Below are 8239 nucleotides of genomic sequence, written 5' to 3' on the forward strand. Positions count from 1 at the left end.
GGGAAAGGATCACCGCAACACAGAACCTCCCCCAGCAGCAGGCAGGGGGTGTTGGATGCTCTGTCGGCAGCTCCGATTCCAGCTTGCACCAGCCTAGCCTCTGCCTGCTTTCTCTGCTGCATTTGCTTTGTGTGGAAGAGAGGCCCCAGACTGGAAGTGGCTCCAGGATCTCTGCTACTGTGCCAAAAAAGTGACTGGTGTAGCAGGGCCAGCTTCTATTTATCAATTATAAGTAGAACTGATAGATGGCCTTCTTTCAGGTCACTAGTAACCTTCTCCCAACAAGTCCCAATACTTGGACATTCAGAGGGAAGTGAGATTTACACACACCACCAGCACTCATCTTTCCCAACATGGCAAAAGCAGCAGCTGTTACTTCCCTTGTTCTTGGAAGTAAGGGGGAAAATAGCTAGGACTCTTGAGCCTTGGCACCTCTTCCCTCCCACCCTTTCGCTACCAGAACCACTGTTACTATTCAGGGCAGAAGTGCTCCACAGGGCACACATTCCAGGGGGCTGAGCTATCCCACGTGGCCAGGCTCAAAATGGCAGACAGCGATGAATAGGATAATTAGAAAGTACAACAGCAACCACAACATAAAAACAAGCAGCTTCTATTACAAGAAACAGTTCTATGGCATGGTTAGATCCATCACCCCATATGCCAGGTTGTGGTGGTGCCTCAGGAGCCTGCTGCTATTATCTGCTTGCAATCACATTTCAGCCCGTCTTTCTGCTTAATGCTCGAAAAGCAAAGCTAATCAGATTCGCTCTCTCTTTCTGCTTAATATCTCCAGTTCCCAAGCATGCTCTGTACTGCTTCAACTGATGTTCAAGTAACACTAGCCAGGAGCATGCAGTGAAAAAAAATAAAATGGAATTACCTATTAATTTTAGTCCTTCTTTGCGCCTATTTTGTCTAAAATTTCTTCTATACTTGAGCTTTGCAAACAAAAGTCAGGAAATTCCCATTTCCCCCTCTACGCCACACCCGGCTCCCATATGAGTTCCCTTCTTCAAACTGCTCCTCCAGTGGTATCTGGGCAATTAATTATAGCATAGACCTCTCAGGCTTCTCTCTTACTCTCTGGAATAGCTTTTTAAAATATTTCCTGGCTAGGAACCTCCAGATTAGGATGTCTTCTGCTGGCGCTGTAATAGCCCCTCTTTGTTAATCTATCTGAAATGACCATCACATGCTCTCCTACTCCCTCTCCCTGCAGTACTATTTAATTACTGCAGTTCTACATGGGAACTCTAACGTGCTCTCAGCATTTCAGGTCTGAGGACAAATAGGACCCCAAAACGGCTGCTTTTTTTACTGCATTCCTTCGCACTCCAAAGGGCAGCTGGAGTCAGCTACAAGACCTGGATCTTTACTAGAGCAACCGTTGCAAGAGCAGATAAGCTACCCCCCGGCAGGGCAGATTGCATGAAAATTCAGCAAGGTGATCCAGGAAGAGACTGGCTTACAGGAACACCCATCATCATAAGCCAGAGGAAAAGAGTCACCAATTACAAGCACAGTAGAAGATTTGCCAGAAGAACAACAACAACAACAACAACAAAATCAGCAAGTATTTACATGAGAAGAGAAAGAGATGTAGGTGGAAGATAAATCTGCCAGGATACATATCTCCATCCAGGAGGAGTGAAAAAAAGGGAGACTGCAGAGATGAAACCCCAGACAGCCCATGCATCTGTACACATCCCCCAGCTAATACCCACTACATCAATCAGAACAATGGCAGCTCCAGAGAAGACCTCCATAATCTAAGCTCCTTCACTAACATCTTCCCCAGAGGCTGCATGCTTGTGCAAAGGAATGGAAAAAACCCATACTTCTCAATGAGATTACTTCCAGCATTTTCTATATTGCTCCCACTCTTACAAATGTGTCTTTAAAAAAAATATTGCAGCTGGCTTATGTATGTGTCAGTTTAAAAAAAACCCCAAACACAGCCTTGAAAACAAAGACACTTTGTATTCACCATATCCAGTGGCATCATTATTTAATATCAATGCACTGATTCTTTCCTTTATTCACTCCATCCTTGGAACACAAACCCACTGTAACAGCCACCCAGTGTATAATCTTACCATGCAATGCGACACAACCCTATAATAACCTTTCTTTTGCCATGTCTTTGACTACCAATGAGAAGAATTTAGGTTTACATGTTTCAAAAACCCAACCCAACCAACTACAGTACAGCATGAAACAAATCTCTAACTCTCAAAGCTGAAGCAAATTCCCTCATCCCTCCCAATGACTTTCCTTACTTGAAAATGGCTGCACAAACATTTCTAATTTGTGCACCACACCAATTGCAACCTGCCCCTCCTGCCAAGTACAGCTGCTGGGTCAGTCCACACATGCACAGGCTCACTGCATCCTGCTGCCTCTGGCACACTGCTCTTCACTGACATCATTTCCACCTTCATGCTGTAGAAAATTCACCAGACAGGCACTGTTTCTGCTCCTTTAGCCATAAGGCAATTGCTGTAGGCCAACAGATGCCTCCATCTCATCTCCAAATGCACACTCCAACCTGCACTGTGCCCCAGCTAAGCAGATGCTTGGGCACGTGTCTCATTGGACACACGTCCTCCCTGCAGCCACCACGGGCTAATGCAGTTACACCGATCCATCAGTGGCAAAGCCGAGGCAGAAACACCATCCCTGCCAGTCAGCAGAAGCAAAGTTTGCCTTGGCCAGTTCCCATGGAGCCAGAGCTTCATCTCACCCCTGGAACAAGATGGCACTACATGGTTCTACAATACCACAGCAATGTCCCACAAGGCCTTCCCAATTTCCGCTAGTGTCTGAAAATTAGCTAGGCAGTAGCATCTGGAACAACTGCAAGCCACAGTTCGGAGATGGAGAGACTTCTTCCTGGTGCTGTGGTACCCAGCTTCAGGCCTGGCTCACCATGGCATGCAGAAAATTCTCCAGATGTCTCCTCTCCTTGTCATTTACCCCAGACCACCTGGTCCCACCAGCTCCAGGGGTCTCGGTCCAAACAGCCACCATCACCAGGTTTGGGGAAGCTCTTTTACAAACTTGGCCTACAGCTATCCCAGCAGGCAGTTTCCTTTTGCCCTCATAAAGAATGATTACAGCTACTATTTTTTGAACCCATAAATAATAATACATGAGCCTAACAATAATAATTCTTAGGCTCACAGCAATGAGCTCTCAGGAACTACAGTATATCTCTGATTGTAGAGGCAGTGAAACTCAACCTTTTCGCCTTTTTTCCCCCTTTTGAAAATACTGCTTGGGAATGAAGTCAGCATCTGGAGGCACACGAGTATATCTGAGGGAAAGAAGAGGTGCAGGGGGGAAGGGAGGGATCTGAAAATGAAGGCTGAGGGCGAGGCTTCACATTACAACTGAACCAGGCTAATAGGTCACTGCTGCCAAAAAAGGGGGGCCCCATTTTCACCTTTCTTTCATTCCTTACCTTTCACTGCTGGCAAAACAAATCTCACCCCTCCTGCACGGCAGCTCTGATACGAGTCTGAACCTGGTGAGCAGGTTCAGCTCTCTGTCCCAGGAGAAAACAATTCACTTTTTTATGGTTTTGGGCAAGTCAGCTTTCTGAAAGCTGAACAAGCTGTATCCACAAGGCAAGGAATATGGCCCCAGAGCCAGGAGCAAGGCACGATCACCCCCCTTAGGAGGAGCGAGTGGTTAGATTGGGTCAGCCACAGCAAGAAAACCCATCCTAACCCACATGAAACCGCAGTTTCATCCAACAAGGATACTGGTCAGCACAAAACAAGTGGCCTAGCTGAAAAGCCTGCAACAGAGGTGTTTGCTAGTAATCTTAAAACAGGTAGTTTTACCTGTTATTAAGGTGTCCTTACCAGTAGCATTTATGAAGGCAGCCATGCAGATAAAAAACAACACTAAAACTGAGCAGAACTAAACTACACAGAAAATACAAGAGGTACTGCAGGATTTCCAATAATCATCTTCCCTATTTCTAAATTGGGCTCTGTTATTATCAAACAAGATGGCTGCCTTCATCACTATGTTAAAAAAATGTCTGTTTTCATTACTAACTTAACAGTTAGTTTCAGGGTGCATTTTTCTTTTCCCATTAGCTTCTACATCATCAGATGAACAAAAATAATGCTTTTCTTTTATTAAAAAAACCCAAGCCCATATTAACTCCACTGTCTTTATTTCTCTCCACCTCCTCTGCTCAATTACTAGAAGCAATTTACCGACAATAAATGTAACTTCACAGCTGCCTGTATGAAGTATTCTCTTCACTTTATAGATGAGGTTACAGGCTATACAGAAATTAATATCAGCAAGGTCTACTTCAAAGCTGGATAAGCAAGAGGAACAGATGCACTCTTAAAGAATACAGATCATGACTGTACTCTAGCAAAACCAGCAATAAAGAATTAAGAATGTTGCCAGTTGGATATAAATTCTTTGAATGTATCTGCTTAAACACAGTAACAAACAAAAGCTTGCTTTGAGGTTTTCCTTGGGTTTATTCTGTTACTATTAGGAACAACATCATGAGATTTCAGACTTACCACTCACAGACCAAACATGCTCGCTTTACTAGTAAACATTGCTCAACTGCTTACCTCGTGGACTCAAAGAGGGTCTCTTCCCAGTTGGTGCATGATCACCAGGAATCTGCAGCTAGAAACTCTGTACATAATTTTAATCAATATAGATAAGCAAGCCAGGAGAGAGTCCAGTGTTTTCTGACATAGCCTCATGGGCTTTGGCAGAGCTAGGAGGAGCAAGAACCTGTATCTTTTGTTAAAACTGCCAGCCGTGACTATGAAAAAGCACTGGGAGTAGCAACACTAAAGGGGAAAAAAAAAATCCAAAGGTGCAGTTTTGTGCAGGCACTCTTCTGATGATAACTGCTCCTTAAGGCTTAATAAAAATGCACAGCCAACTTGTCTTCTTCCACACATTATCAGAGCTCAGAAATAGAACCTGAGTCTAGTTATACAACTCAGCAGGCACAGCTTCTCCTAGGAAGCAACCACCACTGGCATGCAGGTACTCCAAAGGCTGAGTCATCTCAACAGGCCCTTCAAGGGAAAATAATCCTATTAAGAATTGGTGGGTTGGCATTGAAGTCAAAAAGGAGTGTTAATTTTGGCAGTTAATTACACTGGTTCCACTCCATCCATTTTCTACCAAACCTAACACCTGTAGGTTAGTAACTTTACCACACTTCTCCATCCACCCCCAAGGTCCTTTCTTGACACCATCCCCTCTTTAGCCAGCAACCAGCCTGTCATTGCCCGTGTTTCCTTATCCCTGACTAACACAAACTAGTATTTGTACAATCACAGAGCTTGAAAAACTAATTTAGGACTTAGGCCTTCATTTTTAGCCCGTGTACAAATACCTTCACCTGAGAACAGGCTACAGCACTCCCCCCTCTCCCGAACTCTTCCTAAGGGGATGGACTGAGAAAGAAACCAGTGGCTTAGGTCGAGAATTTTATTTTTGAGACTGGTAGATCTGTTGTGGAGACTGATCCACTGATATTTTTTTCTAATATAAGGGACATATAAAATGCCTAGAATTTGATATCTGCTTTTTAATTAAATTGAAATAAGTAAATCACAGCCTGTTGCCATGGAGAATGAACAGACACAGCCTCTTGACTCCAGGGCAGGATCAAGCAGGAAAGGCAGACAAGGCTGTGAAATTAAAAACACCTATTTTAAAGCAAATGGTCTTGATAATTAGCAAAAAACGTGGCATAGGGAAATAATATAACCATATGGCAGGAAGTGGTTTTCAAGGTGAACTGCAAAGCCGTTTTAAATAAACGAATAAACTGCTGGAACTGCTGGGTCACCCACAGAATCATATATGCAGGATTAAACATGATTTGAAAAATACACTGAAAAATAGCAATTAGCTCTTCTTTCACTTTGCTGCCTATAGCCTGCATCTGTGTCTGTTCTTATTTTTAAGGACTTGTTTCAAGCAATTAATGCTTGCACCTATTTGCAGTTACCAGAGAGTCATCAAATTCAGACATTTTCAAAAGCCTTGCTGTTTACCCTGAAGCTAGAACCAAGTTTATGGGACATAAAACCTTTTATCGCTTACTCAGTGTCATCACACAATCCTGGTCAGGTCATCAGACACTAAAAATCATTCCTGAATCTGTGCATCCTTGTTATGACTTCCATGACAAAGTGACTTTGGAGGGAATTTGCCCTCCACACACCATGTGCCCCATCCTGTGCTATACTTCTCAAGAAGCACAGCTCAGAGAGAGTCAAAAGGTAACTCTGGTTTATCAGTGGGAGGCTGATAGCGGATCCACGCTTGGCTGGTGGACAAGAGCCTCACACACTCCCTTCCCAGTTTGTCTGGAGCACAGGACATCAAAATATTCCACCCCTTTTAAGATACTTCTGCTCTGCTCAGATCTAAAAGGGCCGCAGCAAGGAAACTCCCTCATCACCTTTGTGATCCCAGCCAGGGCAAATCTGAGCAAGACTATCTAACCATTTCCAGTGAGCATGTGGCCAAAGTGCATCAAATTCGTAACAGCTTAAAATACTTGAAATAAATTCTACCTGATGACTCAGTTTCAAAAATGTGCTGTACATTTTTTTGAAGGGAAGGGACAGATGAACTAACTTTCACTTCAAACATCCCATCCGCTCTAGAGAAAAAGCCAACCTTTTCTCCTATTTTGTGAAGACACAAGTTGTCAGCCACAGTCATTCAGTCTTCCACAGCAGTTAATGATCCATGTGAAACAAACTCTCAGGGTCTCAGATCAGACCCTTGTGATACAGTTAGTTGGTTACATTTAAAACCAGTCACATTCTCAACCCCCAGCAGTATAACTTGAGCTGGCTATTGACAAGTTACCTTCTGTTTTCCACCATGACCAAGAAACACCCACAAGCTGAGGAGAGTTGGGACGGGAATCTTGGGAAAAGAAAGAGTTGTGGAAAAATGCACAATTAAAATTAGTATTCTCTGTTTTCACAGTTTTGCCCAGTTTTGGAACATTTGCTGCTTTGACTGAAGTCACGCTGCTTAAGATGTTTGGCTTCCATTAAAAATAAACTCCAGGTCCAAGCCTGCATGAAGATAAGCATACTCTTGCAAATCTGGTTCACCCTGAAAGACACCAGTTCCTTAAAAATGGGGTGGGGGCAGTACATGTGGGCTACTTCACAGTCTTGGAACAGTCGAGGCTAACAGCAGTATCTGCCCAACCTCTTTGCTCACGCACCCCACTTCTTTTCAAACCCTGCAGTGAGAGGAGCTGTGAAACACCTCAGGATGCATCAGCTGCACTGGAAAGTGCTACACACCCTTGGCTTCCTCACTGCCCACCACCTTCCCTGGCATGCCATCAGTTTCCTACTGCTTGAACCACAGTCGTGCAATACCACCCGAACACAAATGGCTTTGCCAGACACTGTTTCTGCCCTCACAGGCACCTTGCACATAGAGGGCAGCAGGTGGCTTGTTTCTCCTCACCTCATAGTTCTACTTATGTTTAATTTTGACTTAAAGAGATTTAACACAATCATAAAGGCTGGCCAAGCATCTCCCTTTGAAAGGGAACTGCGTTTTCTTCTCCATCCCACAAGCCAAGATAACCATGCAGAGGAAGACTCCTTCCCAGGGACACTCCCAGTTGGACAGAGCCAGGGTTTAGGGGCGCCTCTGTTAGAACTCAAGCCAGTGGCCACTTGGCACATGAAGGAAGATGCTAACCATGCCCAGGAGAGATTATTTTCATATCACAGCATACAGTTACCAAAAATAAAAGCAAGCCAAAATAAAAACAAAAAAATCAAAACAAACCCAACAAAACAAAACAACCCCCCAACAACAACCAAGAAAACACCCACTTCAACAACAACCAAAACCAAACAAAAAAAACCCACACCATCCCTCACACTGTTCCCTTCAGCAGCATCACACTGAACCGTACACACAATAGAGGGGCCAAGCACCCTGCCCAGGCTGTCCACAGATCCTCATTCCCATCACCCGTGTCACTTCCCTGTAAGCCCCTCCTGCACTCCCAGCAAAAATCCCCAGGACCTCCTTCACCCACCCACAAACTTCTCCTGATATCTATGCCCCCGGGACCCCTTGAAGCCCCACAAGCCGGAGAGAAGGCTTCCCAAACAAGCAGAGACTTCAGACGCCAGCCTTGCTGGGGTGATTTTTCCCCGGCCGTGTGGCTGCCGGGGCT

Source organism: Corvus brachyrhynchos, unplaced genomic scaffold (genome assembly GCF_000691975.1).
Source record: "Corvus brachyrhynchos isolate BGI_N302 unplaced genomic scaffold, ASM69197v1 scaffold56, whole genome shotgun sequence".
Taxonomy (NCBI): domain Eukaryota; kingdom Metazoa; phylum Chordata; class Aves; order Passeriformes; family Corvidae; genus Corvus; species Corvus brachyrhynchos.